Source organism: Dromiciops gliroides, chromosome 1, assembly GCF_019393635.1.
Source record: "Dromiciops gliroides isolate mDroGli1 chromosome 1, mDroGli1.pri, whole genome shotgun sequence".
Classification (NCBI taxonomy): Eukaryota; Metazoa; Chordata; class Mammalia; order Microbiotheria; family Microbiotheriidae; genus Dromiciops; species Dromiciops gliroides.
This window is the reverse complement of record NC_057861.1, coordinates 72,342,593-72,354,630: the sequence shown is the minus strand read 5'-3', so window position 1 is coordinate 72,354,630 and position 12,038 is coordinate 72,342,593. Positions and strand designations below refer to the sequence as shown.

At 43.9% G+C, this 12,038-nt stretch overlaps 1 protein-coding gene across 1 annotated transcript in view; it reads left to right on the top strand.

Annotated features, from left to right (window-relative positions):
* Nucleotides 1–718: 718 nt before the first annotated feature.
* Nucleotides 719–12,038, top strand: part of SMARCA4 (SWI/SNF related, matrix associated, actin dependent regulator of chromatin, subfamily a, member 4) — a 110,073-nt gene continuing 98,753 nt past the window's right edge. Inside the window, 1 exon segment of the mRNA XM_043990939.1 lies at nucleotides 719–922. The gene's annotated coding sequence lies outside the window, so the exon portion shown is untranslated.

Sequence of the window (12,038 nt, the reverse complement as noted above, 5' to 3'; positions counted from 1 at the left end):
CTCCCCTGACTCCAAATGCTTATTCTTACCCCAGAGCCACACACCCCTCTCTGGCCCTCCTCTTCCACTCCCACCTCCTCTGCCCTTCCTCCTTCCTTCTCTCCCTGCCTTCTCTTCCACTCCCCTTCCTTCTCTCCCCTCTTCTACCCCCTTCCCCTCGCCTTGATTTTCTCCCCACTTCGGTCCCTACTCCTCTACTGCCCACTCCTCCTCCCTCCTTTTCCCCTCCACCTTCACCCCGAGCCCCGCCTTTCTTCTCCTCCGGTCGCCCCTCCCCATTCCCTTCGCCGCAGTGGCGCCCCCAGAGCGCATGCTCCCCGGCGTGGCCAGGGGTGGTGTTTGTGCGGGAGGGGCCGAGCCACCAAGGGGAAGGAGGCTAGGTAAGGGGGTATTGGAAGCAAGGCTCCGGAGCGTGCGCGTGCGCGTGCGCGTGCTACTTGGGGAAGGGGAAGGAGAGGCGGGCCAAAGAGGTAGTGTCCGCGCACGCGTGTGCGGGAGCGCGCCCTCTGCCTGTCTGTCTTCCTCTGATTAGGGCCCCTTTTCTTCCCGACGCCTTCGAGGAAGCGGGGTGCGCGTGCGCATCCCGCCTCCTAGACGCGGAAGGGGCGGGGAGCGGGGGACGAGAAGGAAGATCGACTGGATAGCCGAGGAGCGCACGAGGAGCCGCTGGGCCTGGTGGGGGAAGGGCGGGCAAGCGCGCGCGGAGGGGTGGGGGTGCCCAGCGGAGGCGCGGCCGGCGGGCCAGTGAGCGCGGGACAGAGGCGGGCGCGCGCACCAGCTTCCCCTCACTCGGTGGCGGCGTCTTTGTTCCGTGTGGAGAAGGGAGGACTCGAGAGCCAGCGACGGGCCCGGGCCTCGGCAGAACAGGGGGGAGCGCTGGGGACGCTGTGCTGCCGGCGGTGGCGGCTCCTCCCAGGTCCGGGTAAGGAACCAGGCCCCGGGGATGGGCGTTGGGGAAGGGAGGGGGCAGTTGGTTTGAATGGAGAGAGAAAGCGGGGGAGGGGGAGGACCACTTCGTCGCCTCGGGTCGCGGGGGGGGGGGGCTACGGCGGCGCCACAGGGTCAAGAAACCTCTGCCGCTAGTTTCCATTCTAGGAGGGCTGGCCGGGCTAGGCCTGGCCTGGGCAGGGTTTGGGCGGAGGGGGGGGCTGGGACGGCGAGCGGGAACCTGTCTCGAGAGCAAGAGTGTGTGAGAGAGGCCGCTTTCTGACCACCATCCTGTCGGACACCCTGCACCCTCCGGCCTCCTCAGTTTACCCTGCGGCCCCCGTCTCCTACAACTTCCTCTTTCACACCTACCCCTCCCCACCGGCGCGGCAGTCGGGAAAGTCGGGGGCTCCAAGGGACGCGGGGCGGGGGCGGGCCCTCTCTGCCCACCCCCACATCTCCACCTCTTCTTCTCTAAGCGCTGGTCGTCCTGGCTTGCTCAGCCGGTCCCTCCTTCTGAGGGGGTGGGAGTGGGGGGTGGGGTAAAGAAAGAGCGTGTGTGTTTGTGGGACACACACAAACATACACGTCGAGTGGAGATCCCCCTGGGCCCCGCCGAGATCGTGGGACTCAAGGGCCTGCCTCGCAGTCGGTGGGACGCGCGGGGGTCTGAATAGGAGGGCAGACCTGCGTGGGAAGCTGGCGCCCCACGGGAAATTTCTCCGAGGTTTTCCAAACAAACACACTGCTTTCCTTTTCCGAATGCCGCGTGGGGAGGGGGCCCGGCCGGTTCCCCCACTCACACCTTTGTTGTTTGAGCCCTCCCTCCTACTTAACAATAGACTGTTGTTAGAAAACGCTCTAGGAGCTGCTCTTCTGGTTATGGGAGTGAGCAGCACCTCTGCTCCCAGTGCAAAATGGTTTATAAAAAATAAAGTAGGAAACGCCGAACATGTTGGGAGCGAAGGCTTTTGAAGCCTTTTGATGTTCAGTTAGCCAAACTAAAGGATGAACTCATGGCACTCCTGTTTTTGTTTTTGTGAGGCAATTGGGGTTAAGTGACTTAACCAGGGTCACACAGCTAGTAAGTGTCAAGTGTCTGAGGCAGGATTTGAACTCAGGTCCTCCTGACTCCAGGGCCGGTGCTCTATCCACTGCGCCACCTAGCTGCCCCACTCCTATTTTTTAATTATTTTTAAAAATTTCTTCTGATTGCTGTGATTTCTCCTCGATCACTTGCTATTTTATTGATTTGATTTTGTCCCCTCTTTTGGGGGGGGGTGAGGCAGTTGGGGTTAAGTGACTTGCCCAAGGTCACACAGGTAGTAAGTGTTAAGTGTCTGAGGCTGGGTTTTGAACTCAGGTCCTCCTGAATCCAGGGCCAGTGCTCTATCCACTGCACCACCTAGCTGCCCCTGTTTTTTTAAATGGAAAGAAAATTTGTCTTCAGTTCTCGAATGGGCATGATGTTCTTTCAGGATCTCGGCTGTGAAATGAGGAGAGCGAGAATGGTCACCGAAAGGGAGGGAAAAAGAACTTTTCGTGTCTTTAAATCTTTGTACCTCTCTTTTTACCAAGACTATGTTCTGTATGAAATTTTTTAAAGAAATGTAGATATTCTATAAAGTACCATGTTGCCCGAGGTTTTAGATATAATGCTTTACTGTCATTGTTCATGAGAAGTTTTAGTTTTAAGGTACTGTTGAGCTTTTGTTTTCTTTCAGAAAGAGTAAAATAAAAGTTCTTTATTCAAATGGGATATTTGTAAAAAAAACAAAAACACTTGGCACAGTGTAGGCACTATATAAATTTGTATTCCCTTGTCAGGAAAATATATAGGACTTTGATGTGGAAAAGACCTTAGAGATCATCATATAGAGTAGACTAAACCTCTTATTTTAGTGGTAAGGAAACTGAACGTTTAACGGCTTGTCCATTTTTTCCTTTTGAACTGATTGACTAAGTTTGAGAATTTTAAGACTGGAAGAGGCCTGGGATAGGAGTTCTTAGTCCTTTTGGTGACATGGACCCTTTTGACAGTCTGTCTTCTCAGAATATTTTTTTTTAAATACATAAAATACATAGGATTACAAAGGAAAGCAATTACATTGAAATATAGTTACCCCCCCCCCCAATTAAAAAACAAGTTCAGAACTTAAAGTTTAAAACCCCTGCCTTAGATGTAATCTATTGCAATGCCTTCCTTCACTGGACAAAATTTTTTTTTCTTGGTGTGTGTGTGTGTGGGGGGAGGGCAGGGGCAATTGGGGTTAGGTGACTTGCCCACTGTTACACAGCTAGTGTTAAGTGTCTGAGGTCGGATTTGAACTCAGGTACTCCTGAATCCAGGGCCTGTGCTCTATCCACTGCACCATCTAGCTGCCCCCTGGACAAATTTTTAATGTGCAGTTACTAAAATTTAGATACATTGAGGATAAAAGCATAAGTAAGACGTGGTGGAACTTTGATAAAAGTTAGTCTGTGCTAGGTATTTTATAGGAGTTCAGAGAAAGGAGATTTACCTCCCAACCCAGAAAGGCAAAAAGGGGAAAGGCGGTAGCATCTGAGCTGAACCTCAAAGAACATATAAAGCTATGGCAGATATTGGAAAGAGGACATTTTAGGGAGGGGGACCTACTTGAACAAAGGTTTGGAGGCAGGAAAACTCATGGTTCTTTTGCAAAGTGATTAATAGTCCATTTTTGATGCACTGTAGTACTAGATAATGGTGGAAAAATGGGTTGGGACCAGATTGTGGAAGTCTTCGAGTACCATACTAAGTAGTTAACTCCTTTATTCTATAGGCATTAGTCCATTCTGTTAGAAGAGTTAGTTACAACCTAGAGTAGTGTTGACAGTGGATTGATCAGGCTATTATAGTAGACTGGGCAAGAGTTTAACATGGACCTGTACCAGGCTGGGAACAGTGGGAATGGAAAAGAGAGGAAAGGCTAGGAGTGACATCACAGAAATAGAATCAGCAGAACTTGAAGGCTAATTGTATGTATGAGGGGAATAAGAGAGAGGAATCAGACTGGATATCCAGACTGGGTGAGTGGAATGACATGCCTGAGATCCCATACATACAGTGGTCCAGACTTAGACCCTAGGTCTCGGACTCCTTAGCTAGTGCTCTTTCTGAAACACCAAGAACTCTTTGGTTTGGTCGTACAGATGAATGTTTAGTTCAAAGGACTATGATATTTTTCCTTCCCTTGCTTGGCTTCAGTAAGTTCCATTGATTTAAGAATTTGTTTTGTTTTGTTTTCCAAAGTGTGAGGGGCTAAAATTCTAACTAGTCTGTCTAAAATCTAATGAGTGGAGGCAGCTAGGTGGCACAGTGGATAGAGCACCGGCCCTGGATTCAGGAGGACCTGAGTTCAAATCTGGCCTCAGACACTTAACACTTACTAGCTGTGTGACCCTGGGCAAGTTACTTAACCCCCCCCCCCCAATTAATGAGTGGTCACCAATAAATTATAAGCCTTAGCAAGAGTCAGACTTTTAAGCATTTATTAAGGAGAATAAGAATTTGGTGAAGAGAGAGAAAGAGGCCTAGATTCAGCTATCTATCTCGGGGAGCTACAGTTCTCCTGCTCTGCTCTGCTCTACTCTCCACGAGAGTCCTGGCAGGAAAAAAAAAGAGTGGAGAGAGCCAGCCTTGCCCCGTCTTCCTCCCACAAGCAAACATCACTGACGCCAAACAAAAGCCGCATGGCTTGCCCTCAGAGGCCTTCTCCTCATGGCAGAGCTTTCCTACAGTAAGTCTCCAGCAGGTGGCATCATTCCAATAGTTACAAAAGTTAAGCTTGTAAAAATAGGCCAGTTATATCATTGCAATTGTGTACTACTCGAAGTAATATGGAGAAAAACCAACCTAGTCCTTGCATAAGTGGTGTTTTAAGTGTCTTAACTTAAGAAGTTTCAAATCTGTCACCTTAACTACAGTGATCCCTCAGTTGGTTTTTGGTTGTACGTTGTCTTCTTACATACTTTTAAATTGATCAACTAGAAAATAATGCTATTTTCTTATGTTAGGCTTTTATTGCAACATCATAAGTTCAGATCACATTTAGATAATTTATATTATGACATATTCCCATTAAATTCCTGAAAGTAGCAGGTATTAATTTGCATCATTTGTCATGTTTTCATCCTTTCTTTGAATGCCTCCATTCTCCAAATGTCACAATAAAAGATATCATAGATAACATGCACATCTGGCAAACTGTTTTCAATTACAAGGAAATAAAAATTGTTGAGCTTTACAGTATCCAAAAGTTAAAATGAATCTGACATTACACAAATAAGTAACATAGCAGATTTAAAATTTTTCAGGGATGCTGGATAAATTAGGGAGCACAGATTATCCACTTAACTACCCATCAAAATGATGAATATCACTCTTCCCAGACTTGTGAGTGTGTGTATACATTTGTGTGAGACAAAGGAAAGAGTATTGCTGTTGTCGTTCAGTTTCAGTCCTGCCTGACTTTTCTGGCTCCGTTTTTGGTTTTTTTTTTGTTTGTTTGTTTGTTTTTTTGGTGAGGCAATTGGGGTTAAGTGACTTGCCCAGGGTCACACAGCTAGTAAGTGTCAAGTGTCTGAGGCTGGATTTGAACTCAGGTCCTCCTGAATCCAAGGCCAGTGCTCTATCCACTGTGCCACCTAGCTGCCCCGTTTTTGGGTTTTCTTAGCAAAGATACTGGAGTAGTTGTCCATTTCCTTCTCCAGCTCATTTTACAGATAAGGATACTGAGGCCAGATATCTTGAAACTGAGGTCACACATCAAGTAAGTGTCTGAGGCCAGATTTGAACTCAGGAATGTGAGTCTTCCTGACTCTAGGCCTGGCACTCTATTGACTGAGCCACTAGCTGCCCCATTATTAATATTATAATCATCTCCATTTAAAAAAAACCCTTTTTTTTAATAGAAAAGGAGGCCATAGTCATTGCTCACAAGTGAGAGTCTGGATGCCTGGGGTTTCTTCCCAGTGTTCTCTACACTCCACCATGCTACTTCTAAGTTCTTGTCACCTAAGTGTGCTTTGGGGGTTCTGTTAAATCTATTTTATAATGTCCTGTTGAAATGAGGTGGGATGTAGTATAATTGGAGGCCCTGTATCACAGGAATTTTTACTGAGCATCATAGCTCATTGTATTGTATTTGTATAGTACTTAGTTCTTAAAACACTTTGTAATCATTTGAATTCATTCTTACTATTGCATATTATTTCACCATATCTATATAATAATGAGCGTGTTGAACTTGATCTTTAAGGTCTCTTTCAGTTCTAAATCTGTATGATTTATAACTGGAATTTTTTTTAACTTAAATTTTATTGTATTAAAAGTTGTTTTTTTCAATTACATGTATTTTTTTTTGAGTTCCAAATTTTTATCCTACCCTTCCCTCCCTCCTCCCGAAGCCAGCAAACAATCTAATATGTTATACATTACATTACAATCATATTAAACATATTTCCACATATAACAAAATTGAGACTCCAATTTAGGGAAACAGGTTGGTACAGTTTTTTCTTATGCCTCTGGCATAAAGTAGTGTGCCTATCCATTTGTATTATGTACTAGAAGTTCAACAAAAATATTCACTATTAAGGAAATGGGAAAAGTCTTGATGTTATGAAAGTAAATCAATCAAGGTTTTATTTAACATCTATGTGCTAGACACTGGTGAGATAAAGAAAAATAAAAGTCCTTTCCCTCAAGGTGCTTACATTCTATAAGGGTAGATAAAATGCTCATGTGCAAGACATCTATTTTAAAAATGAAACTATAGGCATATTAATTTGCTAGATCTTTTGTTATTGGTTGCAGTGTTCATAATGCTGAAGATAGACACACATACGTAGTAGATACATACGTGATTTTGATGCAGGCGTATAGCCTGCAGTGGTCTTCAAACTTTCTTTTTCTTTTTCTTTTTTTATGTTTTTGTGGGGCAATGGGGGCTAAGTGACTTGCCTAGGGTCACACAGCTACTAAGTGTCAAGTGTCTGAGGCTGGATTTGAACTCAGGTCCTCCTGACTCCAGGGCCGGTGCTCTATCCACTGCGCCACCTAGCTGCCCCTATCTTCGAACTTTTTTGATCATGCCTCACCAATTTAAAAAGGGGGGGGGGGATGGGGGCAGCTAAGTGGCGCAGTGGATAAAGCACTGGCCATGGATTCAGGAGGACCTGAGTTCAAAGCCAGCCTCAGACACTTGACACTTACTAGCTGTGTGACCCTGGGCAAGTTACTTAACCCTCATTGCCCTGCAAAAAAAGGGGGGGGGGCTCTTATCATCATTGTGTGTATATTTTAAACAGTTTGTATGCATGTATTACTGTGCTGATAATTTTGTGCATTATAAAACAAAGAGATATTTTAAAAATGAGATAAAGATGAAATAATATTTATGCCTTTTTTTTCTTTCTTTTTTTTTAGTGAGGTAATTGGGATTAAGTGACTTGCCCAGGGTCACACAGCTAGTAAGTGTTAAGTGTCTGAGGCCGGATTTGAACCCAAGTACTCCTGACTCCAGGGCCGGTGCTCTATCCACTCCACCACCTAGCTGCCCCAAGATGAAATAATATTTAATCTTAGAGTCAATAGGGAACCATTGGAGTTTGTTAAGTAAGGGAATGACATGACATGGTCAGACCTGTGCTGAAGGAAAGGGAGAAATTATTTATTTATTTATTTATTTATTTTAAGGTACTTAATCAATGTTTATTGACAGACTGTCTTACCGACACTCATGAGAGATGATGCCTAGGATCTAGACACGATTCTACTGCCTGTCTGTGAATGTCACCAAGTACGTTCCCTTGTCTGGGCCTCAGTTTCTTCCTCCGTAAGATGGAGGTGATGAAGGTGATGAAGCTGGGTCATTAATGGACTGGTTGATGTCTAAAGTCACTTCCAGCTCAGAGGTTCCATGTCCTTTCTTCTAAGTTCTCTTCCAGTGTTGGCATTTTCAGTTCTAAGGCACATCCCAGCTTGGACATTCCATGTTCTGAGGCCTCACTATCCTCTGACATTCACTTTTATTATCCATCTTCTTTCATCTTATCACTCTTCAAAAGGGATTTGCTTCTGTCTGTCCCCTCCCCTACTCTGCCCTTCCTTCTTTTGCTCCTCTCTCTTTATCCTCTGGGAGAAATCATTTATATAGCACCTGCTATGTTCCAGGCACTATGCTCAGTGCTTTTAACAGATATCTCATTTTATCCTCAACACTGAAAAATAGTTGCTCTTATTATCCCCATTTTACAGTTTAGGAAACTGGAGTAAAGCAAACAGGTGAAATGATTTGCCTGGGGTCATACAGCTAGTGGTTGAAACTGGATTTGAACTGAGGTCTTTCTGACTTTAGACCTAGCACTTTATCCACTGTGCTACTAGTTGCCTCAGCAGGAAAAGACTTCAGCATCTGTGTTGAAGGATAAAAGGACAGAGAGACTTGAGGCACAAAGACATTTAGAATAGTCCAAGCAAAAAGTGATGAGGGCCTGAATGAGGATCTTGACTGTGAGTAGAGAAGAGATAGAGATGAGAGATATTATAGAGATGAAAACAACAGGATCTGGTAGCTGTTGGTTATTATGGTAGTTGAAGATTCCTAGATTGTGAACCTGGGTGACTAGTGATACTTTGGATAAGAGGATAGGGAAGGATGGAAGAGAGATAAGTTTGAGTGAAAGATATGGTAATGAGATTTCATCCTAAGAACTCATCTGAGGAAGCAAGATTATGGATTTGCTGGAGTTGGGATTTTTTTCAGTAACACCAGCACTGCTGCTGCTATTTTTAAAGATGCTTCCTTAGCTGTTAGGTTCTAGCTGCTCTTGTTTTTGGGGTTTTTTTTGGGGGGGGAATCAGGGCAATGAGGGCTAAGTGACTTGCCCTAGGTCATTATAGCTAGTAAGTGTCAAGTGTCTGAGGCTGGATTTGAACTCAGGACTCCTGAATCCAGGGCCAGTGCTTTATCCACTGCGCCACCTAGCTGTCCCTTTTCAGAAAAGTTTTATGATTGATTGGCTGTGGCTGGGAGGGAGATGAGATATGAGCAGCCAGCTTCTCACTTTCCATTGGTTGACCTTTGGGGTCAGGCCGTGACCCTCAGCTTGGATTACCATTTACTTAGTCTACTCTACCATTGATTAAATCATGTTAACTCACACATTTTGAATTTAGTTTTGGGTTGGTGATGTAGAAGTTGCTATGTGGAATATTCCCTAGTGTTGTTATTCTTGACTCATAGAACATTTTATAAGTATCAGGTTTTTTTTTCTGTTCTTATGGCATATGCATCTGTAATCTCCAAACAGTGACTTCCAAGTTCTGGGCTACTTAATGGTCCTTCCCCCACCCCCAAAGAGCATTTTCAATGACATTCCTATTTTAAATGCTATGCCACTAGTTTGTTTAGTTAGTTGTGATTAAAGCAAAATTCCTACTTCTATGACCTCTGTGACCTGAGGTGACTCTCTGGCCTCGTGGTGCTTAAGCAGAAAAGTCCATTAGTACGTTCCAGAGACCGTTTGTGCTATCTGAGAAACAGTTGGTTAAGAGAAGTTCTTCCCTAACAGGCTGGCACCAACTAACCAGGACAATGGATTATTTGGCCACCGCAAATGAACGTCCCCAAAAATACAAAAATGACAGTAAGTTACCCTGACAGGGCAACGCTTTAATGATAAGTTTTTATACCATCTATAACCATCTATTTAATTGTTAATATTCTAAATGTGATGTGGTGTATTGACCATCAGGTATTGATACACCAGTAGGGGAACTGAACCATGTAAATCTTAACATTGCATTAAATAGCCTCAGAATAATTATGTTTCCAAAGTGTTTTAAGGTTTCCAAAGCACTTTCCTCAGTTCCCTTTGGAGTGATTCAGGGTGATGGAGATTGAAAGGAGCAAATTGCCTTGGACAGGTTCACGATGGTAACAAGTGTCAGAAGCATGATTAAAACCCAGGACCCTTCTGTCTTCATCTCCAGTGACTTCTACTAGCCCCCGCTGCTTCAGAGAAGGCACGGATGGGTTGAAATCTCTATTGTCAGAGTGCAGACACTGATGAGTTTTTGACTTTTCAAAGTATATTTTTGTTTTTGTTTTTGTTTTGTTTGTTTGTTTTTGCGGGGCAATGGGGGTTAAGTGACTTGCCCAGGGTCACACAGCTAGTAAGTGTCAAGTGTCTGAGGCCGGATTTGAACTCAGGTCCTCCTGAATCCAGGGCCAGTGCTTTATCCACTGCACCATCTAGCCACCCCTTTTTTTTGTTGTTTTTGTTTTTTCAAAGTATATTTTTGAAATATGGGAATTTGATAGTGTTCTTCTTCCATGAAATACACGTAACATAAAACTATGCAGTTTTATTATAAAACAGTAGTTATTTTTGTTCCCTATTTGTTAGCAAGATAATTACCACATTCAATTTAAAAATGCATTTTGGTAATATCTTTTTCTATTTAGATTTCTGTGTGTCACTCCCCTCCCACCACCCCACCCTACTTTGAGAGAGCAATACTGTAAACAAAGAATAAAAAACAGGAACAGTTCATAAAAATTAACCAATACATTGAACAAATCTGACGTTTAATATTTTCGGGGGGGGGGGCGTGGAGCAATGAGGGTTAAGTGACTTGCCCAAGGTCACACAGCTAGTAAGTGTCAAGTGTCTGAGGCTGGATTTGAACTCAGGTCCTCCTGAATCCAGGGCCGGTGCTTTATCCATTATACCACCTAGCTGCCCCCTGTTTAATATTCTATATCATTAGTCCCATACTTCTGCAGAGAAGCTGGAGGAGGTGCCTTCTCATATTATTTATTTGGCATCTCACTTTGTCAATATAATTCTATAAGTTCAGTTTTGACGGTTTTGTTGTCGTTCTTTCAACTTAAATTGTTATTTTCTTTGTCTTGTTTTCTTTGTTCTGCTTATTTTACTTCCTTTCAGTTCATGTGTGTCTTCCCTTGTTTCTCCATAGTCATCATATTCTATTACATTTTGTGTACTTAAACTTTGTCTAGCCATTCTTCAAATCCATGGCCTTATTTTCTGGTTCTTAAGAACCTTCATTTTAGCGGGCAGCTAGGGGCACAGTAGATAAAGCACCAGCCCTGAAATCAGAGGACCTGAGTTCAAATCCAGTCTCAGGACACTTGACACTGGGCAAGTCGCTTAACCCTCATTGTTCCCCCCACCCCCAAACAAAAACAAACCAAAACCCCTTCATTTTAAAAATAAGTTAGTGATATCTTTTGGTTTTGCATATACCTTTATTTCAGTTATATTACTTCCTTTACTCTACCCACCCTGTATATCTATAAATACTATTCCTTGTAACAAAGAATTTAAAGATGGGGGATGGGGGTTGCAACAGTTGACAAATGGTCAAGAATAGAACAGGCAGTTTTCAGATTAGAGAAATCAGAGCTGGGCAGCTAGGTGACGCGGCACGGCCCTGGAGTCCAGGAGTACCTGAGTTCAAATCCACGCCTCGAACACTTAACACTTTACTAGCTGTGTGACCCTGGCAAGTCACTTAACCCCAGTGCCTCACCAAAAGCAAAAAGAACATCAGAGCTTTCTGTAGTCATATGAAAAAATGCTCTGAATCACTATTGATTAAAGAAATGCAAATTAAAACAACTCTTGAGGGTACCAACCCTCACGCCCTTTGGATTGGCTAATATTACAGAAAAAAGAAAATGATAAATGTTAAAGGGGATGTGGGGAAAACTGGCACACTAATGCATTGTTGGTGGAATTGGTGAACTGTTCCAGCCATTCTGGAGAGCAATTTGGAATTGTGCCCAAAGAGCTATAAAGCTGTGTATACCAAACCCTTGGATCCTGCAATACCCACTAGGATATGTATTCCCAGAAACTTTTTTTTTTTAGTGAGGCAATTGGGGTTAAGTGACTTGTCCAGGGTCACACAGCTATAAGTGTTAAGTGTACTGAGGGCAGATTTGAACTCAGGTACTCACTGACTCCAGGGCCGGGGCTCTATCTACTGCGCCACCTAGCTGCCCCCTGAAACATTTTAAAAGGGAGTGGGGAAGGACTTATTTGTACAAAAATGT